The sequence below is a fragment of the Ambystoma mexicanum genome, chromosome 3p (assembly GCF_040938575.1).
Source record: "Ambystoma mexicanum isolate Mex_15411 chromosome 3p, UKY_AmexF1_1, whole genome shotgun sequence".
Taxonomy (NCBI): domain Eukaryota; kingdom Metazoa; phylum Chordata; class Amphibia; order Caudata; family Ambystomatidae; genus Ambystoma; species Ambystoma mexicanum.
In genome coordinates this window covers 257,063,673-257,083,387 of record NC_090925.1, presented here as the reverse complement: position 1 = coordinate 257,083,387, position 19,715 = coordinate 257,063,673, and positions in this window count along the sequence as shown.

The window sequence follows — 19,715 nt, the reverse complement described above, 5'->3', positions numbered from 1 at the left end:
ATCGAGCATACAGCTGAAGGCGCATTGACAAATGTGCGGAATAGGCTCATAAGACATAATATACAAGGTGTATTGCAAATCCGTGTGGCGCAGCCAACTTCTTGAGGAGCTAGACCTGCACCGGGGATGTGAGGAGGCAGGTCAGACATGACGCAACGCTGAAGAGGACCATAACCCGTGGCGCGCACATCGCCAAGAAAAACCAAGCGACAGACTGCCATAGAAACCTGTGTGAATTGGGTTTGGAGATCTTGGGTGACTTGGCATATCCAAAAAGAAGACTGTAGGTGGTGGGCCCGAGCCCCCCTAGGACATTAAGATGTCCAACAAGCCCCTTCGACCAAAAGGCAAGCAGCCCACTTTGGATGAGTTCGCAAAATCACCCCCAGGCGCCGAAGGAGCCAGGAAGAAAGACAAGACCCCGGAAGGCGGCTCAGAAGCAATGGGCAACAAGGAGATCCTGGCGGCGATAGCAAATCTAAAGGTGGCTTGGGAGACCAAATTGGACCAGGCAATAAATTAACTGAAAGTTGCACTAGAGTTGAAAGTCGGAGAAGTGAAGGAAGATGTGAATTTATTACGACAAGACGTAAGATCGCTGGCCGAACGCACAGCGGACCTGGACCAAGAGGGAGCCCCAAACACGGCAGCCTGTGCGGCCCATAAGTCAGAAATTCATGCCCTAGTGCAATGTGTGGGCAACCTGGAAAACAGGGCGGAGGAAGCGGAGGGGCGCGCTCGGAGGAACAATGTTCGCATTGTCGGGTTGCCTGAAGGAGCTGAGGGCACGAACCCCACGGAATACATCGAGTCCATGCTACTGCAGGAGATACCTGGAGGAACCCTGTCCCAGGGGTTCACGGTGGAGAGAGCGCACAGGGCTTTGATGAGAAAGCCGCCGCCAGGAAATCCCCCTAGGCCAGTGATGGCTAAGATCCTGAACTACAGAGACCGGGAAAGGATCCTTGAACACTTTAGGAAGGGGGGCACGATCCGGAGGGGGGCAGCGAGCATAACAGCATACCCGGATTATACCCTGCAGGTACAGCACAGCCGCATGAATTTTGGGACAGTGAAGAGAAGATTACAGGAATCAGGCCATAAATACATGTTGCTCTACCCAGCTAAATTAAAGGTATTCCACAAGAGTAGGACTTGGTTTTTCGACACCCCAGAGGATGCCATGGGATGGTTGGATGCGCAGAACAGCCCCCAGGAACCAGGGGTCCGGGAAGATGAAGACAGAGATAAGTAATGAGCGTCTGGAGCGCCCTATGTGCTGTAGCTGATGACAATGGAACTGGAATATAGCATTGCATATAACTAGTGGGAAGTAGGCCCATAGACATAGGTATAATATGATCCGGTAGCACTGCAAAAATCTAGGTCAGATAAGAGTTATATGGAGCATGACCTCGTACCCCCACATCTAGAAGTTTACTTAGGTCACTGGTAGCCTGGTGACACCCTGCTGGGTTCTGGGCCTCGGATTCCAGAGGCAGAACCAAATGCGGGAGGGCCTGAGATCCAGGGATGGAGCTGGGCATTTTTTGGGGTTAGGGACAAGGTTGGGGAGGGAGGGGGGAGAGTAGGGAGGGTGTGCAGTGGTGTGTTGTAGTTTTGGGGGGTGGGAAGTTGGGGTGCAAGTCTACACCCCAAGCAAAGCGATATGAACCATGGGAGAACTTAAAATAGTCACTTGGAATGTTAGGGGGCTCAACAGTTATCTGAAAAGAAAAAAGGTTATGCTGTACCTGCGCAGGCAGAAAGTGGACATAGCCTTGTTACAGGAAACCCACTTAACGCGGGAAAAGCTGGAAGTACTACAGAGGAAGTGGAGGGGGACGATGGTAGGAGCAGCATACTCGGCCTATGCTAGAGGGGTCATTACATGGGTGGCCCCACATGTTCCGTTCCAGCTACTGTATTCGGCAGCGGAGTCAGACGGCAGGATAGTGGTCATGAAAGGGCTGGTGGAAAACAGAGAGATATGGATTGTTAACACTTATGCCCCGAACCAGGACACGGCTGCGTACTTTAGGACCCTGTATGGCAAGCTCAGCGTTGTTGTGGGGGAACCATTGATATGGGGGGACTTCAACTGTGCATTGAACCCCAAAATAGACAGATCAGATACTAAAATAGATAGACCCACTCCGGCTGCAAAGGCATTGCAGTCATTAGTGGCGGATTTCAGGCTAGATGATGCATGGAGGGCTCGTCATCCACAAGACATACAATACTTGCATTATGCGGCCCCTCAGAACCTACATACTAGGCTAGACTATGTGTTTGTCACGCACGAACTATTGACCGAAATAACGAACGCAGAATATAAAGCGAGGGTCCTCTCGGACCATTCGCCACTGATGTTAGTATGGCAATACCGCCCCGCAAGGGGAGGAATTCCCACATGGCGCCTGCGGGCTGAGGCGCTGAAAGATAACGTGTTTAGAGAAGATATGCAAGAAGAAATAATCAGTTATTTTGAAATAAACACAGGATAAACACAGGCAGCGTTAAGACAGCGGGCACTCTCTGGGAGGCTTTCAAGGTGGTGGTGAGGGGTGTTGCCATAGCCAAGTCTAGAGGACTGCAGAATGGGATCCTGACCGGATTGCAACAGGTTGAAAAAGAAATAGAAAGGGTGGAGGGAAAGAGAGGTACTACTAAGGAAGACACGGAGAGGGTCCTAGACCTGCAAATTAAATGTGCTGTATATTGGGAACGATTGTGTTATCTCAACTACAAAACGTATGTAGAGAGACAACACGCAGGCGGGGACAAACCAGGGAGGGTCCTAGCATGGCTATATAAAAATGAGACCCCCAGGCCCCCAATCAGAACGGTACTAAGAGAAGACGGGAGCACAGCAGATACGCAAAAAGGGGTCAATAGGGAATTCGTAGAATACTATAAGCGCCTGTAGGGGGATGAGACTAGAAGTAGCATTGAAGAGATAAGAGACACATTCGAAGATGTTGGGTTACCCCAGATAAGCGCAGAAGAGAGAGAGGAACTAGACGCCCCGATAACCCTAGAAGAATTGGAAGAGGTAGTGAGGCAACTGCCCACGTGCAAAACTCCGGGAACCGATGGCCTCCCGAGCGAATTTCACAAAGCTTATAAAACAGAGATACTCCCTCCGTTGCTAGAGATGCTGAATGAAGCTTATGAAGCTGGGCAACTGCCGGATTCCCTACGGGAGGCGGTCATTGTACCACTTCCCAAACCCAATAAGCCGAGTAGTGACTGTGGCTCCTATAGGCCCTTGTCGATGTTAAACCAGGACGGCAAAATCCTTACAGTGGTTCTGGCAAATAGGCTGAAAAAGGTTATTAGTAAGCTAATACACCCTGACTAAACGGGATATGTCCCGAATAGAAACATTTCACATAACCTCAGAACGACTCCACCGGGTCATTGAACAAACTGAGGGAGATATAGGTGAGATGGCGATAATATCGCTAGATGCGATCAAGGCATTTGACTCGGTCAAATGGCCCTGGTTAACTGCGGCCCTATCCAGTTATGGTATGGGGCCGGGATATCTCCAATGGGTCAAACTGCTGTATAGTGCACCACTCGCTAGAGTGAAGACAGGGGCTGTGGTTTCTGAAAGATGGCAACTGAGCAGAGGTACCAGACAGGGCTGTCCGTGGTCCCCTATGCTGTATATCCTGGCTCTAGAACCCCTGGCGATTTATTTAAGGCAGCAATATGACACGATAGGAATTGCTGTTGGAGAGGCACCTCATCTAATCTCACTGTATGCAGATGATATGTTATTATATTTGCGTCACCCAGAAGAGAACCTCCAATACATATTGGAGGTGATGGAGAGGTTCGCACAATTATCAGGTATAGCAGTGAACCCAAGTAAGTCCTGCATGTTCCCGTTGGGCAGGTACAAAGGGCTCCCATTGGAGCATTTGCCGGTTCTGCAGGTGCCGTGGGAGGTTAACACGTTCAGATATTTGGGAGTAGACATATATCACACGGTGGAAGCTGAACACGAACACAACACGGAGAGAGCAGTTAAGAAATTGGAAAATAGCATGAAGTTCTAGGCGACGCTCCCCCTGGCAATGATGGGACGAGGGGCGATGCTCAAGATGGTGGCGCTGGCCAGATTTCTACATTGCTTCACGAACATCCCATATCTAATACCTGGGAAATTTTTTATTAGGCTGAATAGCATATGCAGGGAATTCTTGAGGCACGGGATGAGGAACAGGGTAGCCCTGTGGAAGTTACAAAATCCTTATGAAAAGGGGGGCATTAAATTACCAAATTGGGAAGTATACTACGTAGCAAGCCAATTACAATATGTAGCCAAATGGCTCTCAGATGAATCTACCCTAGAACACGGGATGTTTCAGAGGGACTGTGCCCCATACTTTCTGCAAGAGATGATCTGGTTACCTAAATTGGAGTTAGAAGGTCGCCCAAGGATGATGAGCCTGGGTTGGACGATGTGGCGAAGGGCGTGCAGGTTAATGGAAAAGCCAACCCCGTGCTCCCCACAGATTCCATTGGTCACAGTGGTAGGAAGCGAAAAGCAACTTAGGTTGATGATTCGGAAGCACTGGGAACCAGTTGGGATAGCAACGATGGGGGATGTGTGGCAGGAGGGGAAGATATTGGATTTTGGAGAGCTGGTGGAACAAGCAGGACTGCAGGTGGGGCAATATATTACATACCACGGGGTGGTGCAGCGAATTAAAGATACCTGGTCTGAAGTGGAGCTGGCGGAAGACCCAGATAATACTATAGACACGATATATGGCATAGCAGAAGGGGGACATGAAACGTCTAGACTGTACGAGATGTTAATGTCCCTAGTGGGTAAAGAGGTGGGGCAACTCAGACTGGATTGGGAGGAAGAAGTAGGAGCCCCGATGTGTGATGGGATGTGGGAAAGAGCACAAGGATACCATAAAAAAGTATTGAGAAATGCTAGGCTTCAACAGATGCAGCTGTATATTACTCACAGGGCATACCTGACACCTCAGAAGATAGCCAAATTTAAAAATGGTGGACGTCAGGCGTGCCCTAAATGCAACGAAGGAAATGTGGGAATGGTGCATATGTTTTGGACGTGCCCACTGATAGAGAGGTACTGGCGGGAAATAGCACAAAAACTGGAAGATAAGGGGATCCACATGAAGGTAGATACAGCGTGGGCCTGTCTGATAGGAGGTTTCCCCAGACCACGTAAGCTTAAGCATGTAAGCAAACTGAAAGACCTAGCGTATGTCCTAGCAAAGAGAAGGATTGCAATGGGCTGGAAGGCATGCCACAGACCGAAAATGGAGACATGGTGGAAAGATCTGCAAAGGTGGGCGGAGGCAGAAACTGTGGTATGGCAGAAAGCGTGTACAGGGGAGGTAGATGAAGAAGCTGCGACCCTAACGAGCTGGAGGCAATTGATTGCGGAATTATTTGGGCCTTCGTTTGTGGATAGAGACTCATCGAGTTCTTTTGAACAGGAATCCCTATTGCAAGAATGAGAGACTGGAGACAATGAGGAGTGGGCTGGGGAGGGAGGAGGGAAGGGGAGATACAGTGGGCAGGATCATGGCATCATATACTTCCTGTGACTGACATTATGCATCCACTGTATGTTTGGTTTGAGTTGTTTTGTTTAAATAAAATCAATTAAAACATTTTTTTTTAATCTAGACTTACCCTCTCACTGCACAGGATTCTCTATTCGAGGTGTGTTCCCCATATCTTCCTATTATACTGCAAAACCTACTGTATTGTGAAACCTAGGCCACTCTCCCACTATACAGGATTCTCGATTCTGTCTGTGTTGCCCGTACCTATTCGAGGTGTGTTCCCCATATCTTCCTATTATACTGCAAAACCTACTGTATTGTGAAACCTAGGCCACTCTCCCACTATACAGGATTCTCGATACTGTCTGTGTTGCCTGTACCTAAAGTGTTTGGTGATACCTAGGCCTCTCTTCCATTATACAGGGCTCTCCATTATTTGTGTATTTTCCCCATATCTGCAAACTATCTATTAAACCTACTGTATTGTGAAACCAAGGCCACCTCTGCCTACGATATAGTGAAACCTACTGTGTTATGAAACCTAGGCTTCTCTCCCACTATACAGGATTCTCAATTCTAGCTGTGTTACCCGTACCTAAAGTGTTTAGTGAAACCTAGGCCTCTCCCCACTATACAGAGCTCTCAGTTCTAGGTGTGCTGTCCCCATATCTGCCAAATATTTCAGAAAACCGACTGTACTGCGAAACTCAGGCCTCTCTCCCACTATGCAGGATTCTCAGATTCGAGGTGTATTCCACCGTAGATGTGTGAAACCCAAACCCAAATTGTACTGCTCATTGAAACCTAGTCTAACCCACAAAACTCTGCCAATTAAGTGCCATAGACCAGACAGGCACACACTGGCCAAAGCAGAGCAGCTTGCTGTCGCACCTGTAGGCCCAATGAGATGCACCGTGCCTCGAAACACTTGTTTATAGGCAGTCATTCCCTACCCACGCCAACACACAGCCCACCTCCCCATTACTGCACACCTTCAATGTGCAACCCTCACACCTCACCTATCCCCCCCTCGCCAGACCAACCCACCTCACCCGTCCCATTTTCCCCCACCTGTAGATCCCGCTCGGCGCAATAAAAAGCAGAAAGATGGTGAAAGGGGGCAGAGGACCTTGCCCCTAGAACATACCGGACGACGCAGCGAGGCACATAAAATATCCATCAGGCACCACCCCCACCACCAACCACCCACCGATACCTTTACTTACACGGTCTCCACTCAACTACACAGCACCTCCAACTCCCACTTCTCCAGCCTTAACGCAGCAAGAGCAGCTCTGGGCAAATCCCCAAGCTCCAGAGCCCCTCCCACTCTCACCCACACACCTAGGACTGTCCTAAAGTCAAGGAAAGGCAGAGACCAGAGGCACCTTATGCCCCTCCTAGCATCGCCCATCCTCCAATACAGTTCACAACCACTGCCACTGCAGTATAGGAACGAATTCTCCCCACCCGCACCTAACCCGGTCCAAGCCCTATTCCCCACCCCTCCGCTTCCTTCTTCCCCCACTCCAGCTGTTCCTTCCTCTCCACACCCCACCACCACCCCCTCACTGTGCCACACCCTCCGTCCAGCCCACCCTCATATTGGCCCCCGCTATCCCTTACAACCCTACCCATCCAGCACCCATGAGGGCAACCCACTAAATATCCTGCACCCTCATCAAGGGCAAGTCAGTTTCCAAAAACAAATTCCACATCTCTGACCTCATCACAGATGAAAACCTAGACATCCTTTTCAATACCGAGACCTGGTTTTCCGACGACTACGAACCCATCGCACACAAGACTTTCCCACCTGGCTACAACGTCACCGTCCGGAACTGATCACGAAGGGGAGGGGGGCTTGCAATATTACACAAACACCAATTAAAGCTAATCATCAAGGACACCTCCAGCAACACCACAGACTACAAATCTCTCTTGGTAAAGCTTCAACTCGCGCCCTCCACCTCACACAGTTTCCTACTCATCTACAGACCCCCCCGGCTACTAACAAAAACGCTGCAGACACACTTGGTGAAGCACTGGCCGCCGACCTCATCCTACACCCAACACTTACCATTTTAGGAGATAGCAACATATGGTTCGACTCACCGTCAAACCCTATGACCAGATTGCTCACAGACAACCTAGAATCACTCAACCTGAAACACTAGATCTCCACACCCACCCACACAAGAGGTCACACCCTCAACATGATTTTCAGCACCATGAATATATCTACCCAGACCCCCTGTACCCTATCATTGACTGATCACTCAGCAATGTACTTCCTCATACCCCTGAGCACAGCAGTTACCATTCAAGGCCACACATGACCACCGTCAACCACCCCCTCTACCTTTCCAATATGGAACAAAGTTGTAATCACCCCAGATCTAGAGCACTCACTCCTCAACTCTCTCCATACACTTTGCCTCCAGGAAGGACCTCCAGCAATCGAATCCTTCGACCTACGGCTTACAAATGCCCTCACACCCATCACCCCAACAAAACAGACCTCGTGGAGATCAGGACCAATGCCTAGGTGGTTAACCGCCAATCTCAAATCACTCAAAACTCTCAAGCACCGTCTGGAATGGACCTGGACAGCTGACCCTTCTGCCTAGTACAAAACCGCCCTAGCAAGGACAACCAATACAGACGGGAAATCAAAAAAAAGCAAGAAAACATTCTATGGGAACCGAATCCTAAATACTTGAAACCCGTGTAAGGAACTACATAAAATCATAGCCAAATTCAAATCCCCTGCATGCTCAGGCCTGCCCTCATCAAGCTCCCAAGCCCTATGTGACACCTTATCACTCCTCTTCTACAATTCCACCAATGAAAGACACTCAGCCATCATCTCTAAATTAAAACATATACCCCTGTCACCCACCCAACCACCGACCAATGTCCAAACCCCCCCAGATACAATTCCTTGACTCTTTCTCTCCCATCACACACCTAGAATTCCTCTCGCTTGTATCAGGCCGGTGCCCGTCAGGCTCCCATGAAAACCCCTGCTGACCCTCACTCCTCAAAAGCCTCCTACCCTGTACCTGTGCAGGTAGTGTTGCACGCACAATCCTTAAACACTCACTCACATCAGGATCTTTCCCGAAAACCCTAAAAACATCCTACATCAAACATATACTCAGAAAACCGACACTCAACCCACTCCTCTCCCAGAACTACCGGTTTATCTCCAACACACGTTTCATCCCCAAACTCATGGACCCTGTGGCATACAAACAGCTTTGCCATTTTGCCGAAGCTAACAACCTTCTAGACCCTGCACAATCAGGCTTCAGACCACTAAGGGGAACAGAATATTCCCTAGTGTCCATCTGGGACGACCTAAAAAGAACAGCCGACGCAGAAGACTGCGCTGTGCTCATCCAGCTGGACCTCTCTGCAGTCTTTGATACCATCGATCACACCGTCTTACTAGACAGGCTATAAACACTGGGAATCAGAAACACAGCCCTCTCATGGATCTCCCCCTTTGTCTCAAATTGATCACAAATCATGCATCTCCACCAGTTCACATCCACATCACGACCAGTAAGTACAGGTGTCTGACAAGGAGCATCCCTATCACCCCTAATTTTCAACTTCTACCTAAAACCCCTTCCGGCGATCATCCGCTCATACAATCTTGCCTGCTACAACTATGCAGACGACACCCAGATCATCCTCAAAATCCCAAAATCTCAGGGCACTTGCAGTCCGGACCTGCCATTATGCCTCTCGGATATCGTCAACTGGATGATGACCAACCACCTCATCCTCAACAACGGGAAAACTGAAATCCTAGTTTGCAGGAAAACAGCCCTCCTCCCCCATCCAATCCAATCCTGTGGCCCAATCCTCTAGGACAAGCACCGGCAATCTCTAACGTGGTAAAAAAAACCTTGGATGCACATTGGACTCAGACTTATCCCTCACCTAACACACTACTATCGTATCCAAAACCTGCTTTTCCATCTACGGATTCTCAGGTGTATTTTCCCTTACCTCACCTATCCGCACTATTTTTCGGCCATCACCTCCAGCATCCTGTCCAGCCTAGACTATGCAAACTGCCTTTACCTAGGAGCCCTGGCATCTTAACTAAGGGACTCCAAAGAATCCAAAGCATGGCAGCACGCCTGCACATGAACCTACCCACCAGAGAACACATCGCCTCTACTCTAAGAGTCCTCCATTGGCTCCCTATTGGTCAACACACTACCTTTAAAGCCATGTGCATTACCCACCGTGCCATCCACAACATCGGACCGGAATTCCTCTGGGACAAAATTGTTCCCTACCAACCCTCCAGGAATCTCAAATCTCGCACAGAATTTCTCCTAGTTATCCCATCTCACAACTCCTCCAAGCTGGGAGGTTCTTCCTTCTCCATCCAAGTGCCAATCATCTGGAACTCCCTAACACTACACATTTGCAACACTGAAAACCACCTGAATTTCAGAAAGGCCCTCAAATCCTGGCTTTTCCCAATATTCCCCTGACCCCTTGTACCTTGAGACTATACTGCTGAAACCAACACTCCTTGCACCAACTACAACTCAGTGTCCGGCAGCTTTCACAGCGGCTCACCTGACACACTACAACCCCATGCACAGCATTCCCTCTTGATAAATACACCAGTGAAAACAGCTTTCTTCGCTTTGGCACACTGCAATTAACTGACTCACGCTCACCGCCCCTCAGACCCTTGCACAAAGGAGACCACAAATAATGAGTCAAATAGACCAGGGAAGCCTGTAGCCCTTGCTTTGGCACACCACAATAAAATCACCCACGCTCAGCGAGATAGCGAGACCATGCCGTTCGCACTGGACAAAGATCGCTCCAGCCGAACAACTCTGAAGACTACGGTTCGTAATACCTTGAAGACTACGGTACATATACCTTACACCACGTCTGTGGACACAGGCCGCAGGCCTGGCCAAGCATCCATCCACCGTAGAATGCAGCTACAGCTATGCTTTCTGGTCTAACAGCACATATAGTCGTTCACACTGAAACACCTGACATACCTCAACACCTCTGTGACTAGCATATGGCGACTAGCTACGAAATGAAATTCGGTATAGCTGGCCACACATTGGCTCGCTCAACAATAGCACTCTCTTGCAACCACCAACAGCGCCCACCCACGTGCCTGGCCTCTTCTGGGCTGCTTAGTCGGGCCTAGCCAACCACCCACGTCCTAGACCAGCAAACATGCACACATGCATCTCCTAATCCAAACTTCTTAGAACTTTCCAGCACATTGACTACGGTCCAACTTAAAAAAGCACATTGAGGCCATACAAATGGGGAAAGAGTGCTATATAAATAACCAAATACAATACAATATAACAAAGCAAGCATGATAAGTGCTATTGCGTGGCTATACTGGCATTTTGGTGCAGCTAGTTTAGCCATTTCTTACTGTGGAATGGCATTTTGCATTTGACATCTTTGATAAAGCAAGCATGAAACATGTTATTGCGTGGTCAGAGTGACATTTTGGTGCCCCTAGTCTAGCCCTTTCTTACCGTGACATGACATTTTCTAATGAGCATGTTTTGATAAAGCAAGCATGATAAGTGTTATTACGTGACTGGACTGGCATTTTTTATGCAGCCAGCCTAGCCATTTCTTATTGTTGTATGACATTTTGTATTGTGCATCATTGATAATGCAAACATGATAAGTCATCATGTAGAAAGACTGGCATTTTGGTGGACATGTTTTCATACTGTGGCATGCATTTTAAATGGTGAGGTCAACTGTAGTATGTCCTTATGTGGGGATACTACCATATATTGTCATTACTGGCATTATGGGAACTGTACGAAATGACCGAAAAAAGGTCCGACCCTACAAACCGTCAGAAAAATGCATACCACCAAACATTCGAACCTTTGGTGGCATGCATTTTAGGTTGGTAAAAAAAATAGTATACATACAGTATAGTAATATATACTATATATACAGTATAGTGAGCGGGGGTTGGGGGGACACCCCCGCTGCACACCCGACAAAGGAAAAAAGAAACAGGGGTTGCAGGTGTGTCCCCGCAACACCCCGCTCACTATACTTTGTAGTATAGTGAGGGCGGGATGCGTGGGACACCCCAGCAGCACACCCGAGAAGGGGGGGGAACGGGGTCTGCGGGGGTGTCCCCCACAACACTCCGCTCACTGTACTTTACAGTTGCGGGGGAAACCTCTGCAGTGACCCGAACATTTTTTTTTTTAAAGAAAAGGACCCTGCGGCGCCGGTTCCAGATCACGGAAGTGAAAGGGAACTGGGGTCGCAGGGACACAGCGCGTCTTCAAAGGTAAGTAGGGTGAGGGGTATGTTGGGGGTGTGGGTGGGGGTGTGTTGTATTGTGGGTGTGGATGAAGGCGTGGGTTTGAAGGGGTTTTTAATGTATGTTCACATGGGAAATGTATGAACCTTTTGTGGTTCGTACATTTCTCATGCAAACTTTTCCGTCGCTGACTTTTCCGCAACAGAGAAATCACGCAGATCTGCATTATGCGCAAAGTAAACATGAGTATGTTCTTATACGGGCATATATTGGTGCAGCCAGCATGGAAATGTAAGGGCACAGCCAGCATGCAAATGTTTTTAAACTGGCATATACTGTGGTCAAAGGCATCATGAAAATGTGTTGGAGAAATTCTCCTATGCACTGTTGGTGATTTGCATCTATTCGATTTTTTCATGAGTTATCCTACAACCAATTGAAAACTGGTTGGCATTTCATCCAATTTTTAGAACTTTGTAAAATGCACCATATTAACCCATAATTTCAAACAAATTCTCGGGGGATGGGTCTCCCTAACCCCCCTTAAATAGGTTTGGGCTCCCTCGCTAAGCTCGGTCTATAGGGCATAATTGAGGGAAATATTAGTGCCCCCGCTACTTAAAAAATTCACCAGCTGCCAGTGAATATTGTCATATATTGCTCTGAGTGTTTGGCAGAGCCCTCAATCGGTACTTACATAGCATATCCGGGAAGATTGGTGATGCTAAAATGCTCGTCTCGAAACTGCTGAATTCTGGATGAAAAGTCATGTTATTAATGTGCCAATGCTCTTGATTTGATTTTGATTTTGAGGATTTCTAACGCGCTCCATGCAGACTGAACTGCATTCGGGCGACGATGATTACTAAGTTTGTATCGATCAAGCTGACCAGAACATTCAGAATGTTCAGAATGTTCGGAAAGTAGCGGAAAGTAGCGGCTGGCATGTAGATTTCTTAGATTTACTTAAAGAGGAAGGTTTTTAATGCCTTTCTAAAGCTTTCCAGCGATGAGCATGAACGGATGATAAGTGGTAGATGATTCCATCCCTTTGGTCCAAAGGCCGAAAACCTCCTGTCCCCCTTTGAGACCTGCTTAGCCCGAGGTATGGACATTAGCATTTTATCTCCCGATCTAAGATCTCTGGATGTCTCAAGATGGTGAATCTTAGCACTGAGATATTTTGGTGCATTGTCATAGTAGCACTTGTGCATCAGACAGGCTATCTTAAACTTGACCCGATCCTCCACCATCAGCCAATGAAGGGATCTCCGTGAGGGCGTCACATGGTCTCTTTTTCCCAAATGGGCTATCAGCCTAACTGCTGCATTCTGTGCCCTTTGGAGTCTCATCATCTGTTTGATGGGAATCCCTGACAATAAACTGTTACAGTAATCGAGATGGGAGATGGTTAACGCCCCCACGACCACTGCACGGTCTTTCTCTGCCACATACGGAAGCACATTCCTAAGCATGCGTAGTGAATAATATACAGCCTTCACTTTGGCACCTACCTAGGCTTCACTGCCCAGGTTTTCCTGCCATATACATCCCAGATTCTTTACTTTCTTTGAGAACTGAATATCTTCACCTAGGAACCGTGGGGTTATCTCTTGTTTTTTCCGCCCTCACCTTACTTCCTGCACTAAATAGGATTACCTCTGTTTTGGCTGCATTAAGCTGCATCTGATTGCATGCCATCCATTTTTTTATTTCCTGCATGCACTGATCGATTTTTCCAAAGGCCTCCTCTATGTTCTCTGTTTCCACGTAAATCTTTAATTTGCTACAGTTAGGTTAGGAGGCTGTTCCATGGAGCCAGAGCTTGTGCAAGCAATGTGCTGGCTCCCAGCCTTGATCAGCAGCACCAGGGCCGACCTTAGGGCAGGACAGGCCGGGTGACAGCCCGGGGCGCCATGCCCCCCAGGGCAACATTAGCCCCTTGCCACGCCAGCTCGGGGGAGTCTTTCAAGGGCTCCCCCTAGCTGGCTTAGTGGGAGAAGGCGTGGCAGGCGCCCTTTTGTTATTAAATGCGCCTGCGGCAGCATCAATACAATATTCACGTGACTACCTCCCCGCTCTGACGCAGGAGCGAGGTGGTTTGCATTGGAATAGGGCGCTCATGCACCAGCATGAGTGGCCTATTCCAGTGATTAACTCTCTTCAAGGCGCCGGAGCGGGGAGGTAGAAAAAAAAAGTGCTGCATCCTGCCACTCACCCAACCTCCCAACCTCCCGCCCCTTCCTCTGTTGACCAGGGGCGCGCAGGTAGAGGGGGGCGCCAATGCACACAGGGCGCTGCTGCCGCCAAGGCCGTCCCTGAGCAGCACCCTAGGTCTTCCCTAGACACACCCTTCGAGGTCCGTGGTCTTCGAAATGTGTGCCGTCTTGGAAGGCCTGAATGACGTCCTGGTGGCAGGAGGGAGGTGCAAGGCTCTTTTAAAAGGGAGGACGGTGACTGCTTTTAATAGAGAATATAAAAAGTTCTGGCATTTGGCGGGGCTTTGACATGCATGAGTTTTACCCATGGGGGTCTCTGCATAGAAAAGGTTAGAAGCCCTGCTCTCCTTTCATACTGAGGACTGCAGGAATAGCAGGAGTGAAGCATTATACTGAACCAACTTCCCCCACAGGGAGCCAGGCCAGTCTCCACGCAAGGGAGATGTGTCTCCGCTTGTTTGCTAGTTCTCTCTCTGCAATGTTTGCAGCTGGTTTGGCCTAACAATGCGCGATCCAGGGTCGAGCTGATTTGCAGGAAACCACATTATGCAGAACAGTGAGAGAGCTGCTGCAGGTTACGATGAGAAGCGTTCCACGTGAAGCACGTACGCTCTCCTTTGCCTGCTCACATGTCTGTTTTCCGGCACGGTGGATGTGTGTGTGTAGTAGCACTCACCCCGAGGAAGAAAATAACACACAGTGCATAATCAAGTCTGGAAAATGCCGCGGTGGGAAACGAAGGCCACTGTGGTGACTCCCCACGCAGAGCAGTGGTACTCCCTGGGCCACGCAGAGCAGTGTTACTGCCTGGGCCACGCAGAGCAGTGTTACTCCCCGGGCCACGCAGAGCAGTGTTACTGCCGGGGTCACGCAGAGCAGTGTTACTCCCTGGGCCACGAAGAGCAGTGTTACTCTCTGGGCCACGCAGAGCAGTGTTACTCCCCGGACCACGCAGAGCATTGTTACTGCCCTGGCCACGCAGAGCAGTGTTACTGACGGGGCCACGCAGAGCAGTGTTACTCTCTGGGCCATGCAGAGCAGTGTTACTCCCCGGCCACGCAGAGCAGTGTTACTGCCTAGGCCATGCAGAGCAGTGTTACTGCTGGGGCCACGCAGAGCAGTGGTACTCCCTGGGCCACGCAGAGCAGTGTTACTGCCTGGGCCACGCAGAGCAGTGTTACTCCCCGGGCCACGCAGAGCAGTGTTACTGCCGGGGTCACGCAGAGCAGTGTTACTCCCTGGGCCACGAAGAGCAGTGTTACTCTCTGGGCCACGCAGAGCAGTGTTACTCCCCGGACCACGCAGAGCATTGTTACTGCCCTGGCCACGCAGAGCAGTGTTACTGATGGGGCCACGCAGAGCAGTGTTACTCTCTGGGCCATGCAGAGCAGTGTTACTCCCCGGCCACGCAGAGCAGTGTTACTGCCTAGGCCATGCAGAGCAGTGTTACTGCTGGGGCCACGCAGAGCAGTGTTACTCCCTGGGCCACGCAGAGCAGTGTTACTGCCGGGGTCACGCAGAGCAGTGTTACTCCCTGGGCCACGAAGAGCAGTGTTACTCTCTGGGCCACGCAGAGCAGTGTTACTCCCCGGACCACGCAGAGCATTGTTACTGCCCTGGCCACGCAGAGCAGTGTTACTGACGGGGCCACGCAGAGCAGTGTTACTCTCTGGGCCATGCAGAGCAGTGTTACTCCCCGGCCACGCAGAGCAGTGTTACTGCCTAGGCCATGCAGAGCAGTGTTACTGCTGGGGCCACGCAGAGCAGTGTTACTCCCTGGGCCACGCAGAGCAGTGTTACTCCTTGGGCCACGCAGAGCAGTGTTACTCTCTGGGCCACGCAGAGCAGTGTTACTGTCTAGGCCACGCAGAGCAGTGTTACTGCTGGGGCCACGCAGAGCAGTGTTGCTCCCTGGGCCACGCAGAGCAGTGTTGCTCCCTGGGCCACGCAGAGCAGTGTTACTGCCGGGGTCACGCAGAGCAGTGTTACTCCCTGGGCCACGAAGAGCAGTGTTACTCTCTGGGCCACGCAGAGCAGTGTTACTCCCCGGACCACGCAGAGCATTGTTACTGCCCTGGCCACGCAGAGCAGTGTTACTGACGGGGCCACGCAGAGCAGTGTTACTCTCTGGGCCATGCAGAGCAGTGTTACTCCCCGGCCACGCAGAGCAGTGTTACTGCCTAGGCCATGCAGAGCAGTGTTACTGCTGGGGCCACGCAGAGCAGTGTTACTCCCTGGGCCACGCAGAGCAGTGTTACTGCCGGGGTCACGCAGAGCAGTGTTACTCCCTGGGCCACGAAGAGCAGTGTTACTCTCTGGGCCACGCAGAGCAGTGTTACTCCCCGGACCACGCAGAGCATTGTTACTGCCCTGGCCATGCAGAGCAGTGTTACTGACGGGGCCACGCAGAGCAGTGTTACTCTCTGGGCCATGCAGAGCAGTGTTACTCCCCGGCCACGCAGAGCAGTGTTACTGCCTAGGCCATGCAGAGCAGTGTTACTGCTGGGGCCACGCAGAGCAGTGTTACTCCCTGGGCCACGCAGAGCAGTGTTACTCCTTGGGCCACGCAGAGCAGTGTTACTCTCTGGGCCACGCAGAGCAGTGTTACTCCCCGGGCCACGCAGAGCAGTGTTACTGTCTAGGCCACGCAGAGCAGTGTTACTGCTGGGGCCACGCAGAGCAGTGTTGCTCCCTGGGCCACGCAGAGCAGTGTTGCTCCCTGGGCCACGCAGAGCAGTGTTACTGCCTGGGCCACGCAAAGCAGTGTTACACCCTGGGCCACCCAGAGCAGTGTTACTCGCTGGGCCATGCAGAGCAGTGTTACTACCTGGGTCATGCAGAGCTGTGTTACTCTTTGGGCCACGCAGAGCGGCGTTACTGCCTGGGCCACCCAGAGCGGTGTTACTCCCTGAGCCACGCAGAGCAGTGTTACTCCCTGAGCCACGCAGAGCGGTGTTACTGCCTGGGCCACCCAGAGCGGTGCTACTCCCTGGGCCACGCAGAGCAGTGTTACTGCCTGGGCCACCCAGAGCAGTGTTACTGCCTGGGCCATGCAGAGCAGTGGTACTCCCTGGGCCACGCAGAGCAGTGTTACTGCCTGGGCCACGCAGAGCAGTGTTACAGCAGTGTTACTGCCTGGGCCACCCAGAGCAGTGTTACTCCCTGAGCCACGCAGAGCAGTGTTACTGCCTGGGCCACGCAGAGCAGTGTTACTCTCTGGGCCATGCAGAGCAGTGTTACTCCCCGGGCCACGCAGAGCAGTGTTACTGTCTAGGCCACGCAGAGCAGTGTTGCTCCCTGGGCCACGCAGAGCAGTGTTACTGCCTGGGCCACGCAGAGCAGTGTTACACCCTGGGCCACCCAGAGCAGTGTTACTCGCTGGGCCACGCAGAGCAGTGTTACTACCTGGGTCATGCAGAGCTGTGTTACTCCTTGGGCCACGCAGAGCGGTGTTACTGCCTGGGCCACCCAGAGCAGTGTTACTCCCTGAGCCACGCAGAGCAGTGTTACTCCCTGAGCCACGCAGAGCGGTGTTACTGCCTGGGCCACCCAGAGCGGTGCTACTCCCTGGGCCACGCAGAGCAGTGTTACTGCCTGGGCCACCCAGAGCAGTGTTACTGCCTGAGCCATGCAGAGCAGTGGTACTCCCTGGGCCACGCAGAGCAGTGTTACTGCCTGGGCCACGCAGAGCAGTGTTACTGCAGTGTTACTGCCTGGGCCACCCAGAGCAGTGTTACTCCCTGAGCCACGCAGAGCAGTGTTACTGCCTGGGCCACCCAGAGCAGTGTTACTCCCTGGGCCACGCAGTGCAGTGTTACTGCCTGTGCCACGCAGAGCAGTGTTACTGCCTGTGCCACGCAGAGCAGTGTTACTGCCTGGGCCACCCAGAGCAGTGTTACTCCCTGGGCCACGCAGAGCAGTGTTACTGCCTGAGCCACGCAGAGCAGTGTTACTCCCTGGGCCACGCAGAGCAGTGTTACTGCCTGGGCCACCCAGAGCAGTGTTACTCCCTGAGCCACACAGAACAGTGTTACTGCCTGGGCCACCCAGATCAGTGTTACTCCGTGGGCCACGCAGAGCAGTGTTACTGCCTGGCCACCCAGAGTAGTGTTACTCCCTGGGCCACGCAGAGCAGTGTTACTGCCTGGCCACAAAGAGCAGTGTTACTGCCTGGGCCACCCAGAGCAGTGTTACTGCCTGGCCACGCAGAGCAGTGTTACTGCCTGGGCCACGCAGAGCAGTGGTACTCCCTGGGCCACGCAGAGCAGTGTTACTGCCTGGGCCACGCAGAGCAGTGTTACTGCCTGGGCCACCCAGAGCAGTGTTACTCCCTGGGCCACGCAGAGCAGTGTTACTGCCTGGGCCTCCCACAGCAGTGTTACTCCCTGGGCCACACAGAGCAGTGTTCCTCCCTGGGCCATGCAGAGCAGTGTTACTGCCTGGGCCACACAGAGCAGTGTTACTGCAGTGTTACTGCCTGGGCCACCCAGAGCAGTGTTACTCCCTGGGCCACGCAGAGCAGTGTTACTGCCTGAGCCATGCAGAGCAGTGTTACTCCCTGTGCCACGCAGAGCAGTGTTACTGCCTGGGCCACCCAGAGCAGTGTTACTCCCTGGGCCACGCAGAGCAGTGTTACTGCCTGGGCCACCCAGAGCAGTGTTACTCCCTGGGCCACGCAGAGCAGTGTTACTGCCTGGCCACGCAGAGCAGTGTTACTGCCTGGGCCACCCAGAGCAGTGTTACTCCCTGGGCCACGCAGAGCAGTGTTACTGCCTGGCCACGCAGAGCAGTGTTACTGCCTGGGCCACCCAGAGCAGTGTTACTCCCTGGGCCACGTGTTACTCCCTGGGCCACGCAGAGCAGTGTTACTGCCTGGGCCACCCAGAGCAGTGTTACTCCCTGGGCCACGCAGAGCAGTGTTACTGCCTGGGCCACGCAGAGCAGTGGTACTCCCTGGGCCATGCAGAGCAGTGTTACTGCCTGGGCCACACAGAGCAGTGTTACTGCAGAGTTACTGTCTGGGCCACCCAGAGCAGTGTTACTCGCTGGGCCACGCAGAGCAGTGTTACTACCTGGGCCACGCAGAACAGTGTTACTCCCTGGGCCACGTAGAGCGGTGTTACTCCCTGGGCCACGCAGAGCAGTGTTACTGCCTGGGCCACCCAGAGCAGTGTTACTCCCTGGGCCACGCAGAGCAGTGTTACTGCCTGGGCCACCCAGAGCAGTGTTACTCCCTGGGCCATGCAGAGCAGTGTTCCTCCCTGGGCCACACAGAGCAGTGTTACTCCCTGGGCCACGCAGAGCAGTGTTACTGCCTGGGCCACACAGAGCAGTGTTACTGCAGTGTTACTGCCTGGGCCACCCAGAGCAGTGTTACTCCCTGGGCCACGCAGAGCAGTGTTACTGCCTGGGCCACGCAGTGCAGTGTTACTGCCTGGCCACGCATAGCAGTGTTACTGCCTGGGCCACCCAGAGCAGTGTTACTCCCTGGGCCACGCAGAGCAGTGTTACTGCCTGGGCCACGCAGAGCAGTGTTACTCCCTGGGCCACGCAGAGCAGTGTTACTGCCTGGGCCACCCAGAGCAGTGTTACTCCCTGGTCCACGCAGAGCAGTGT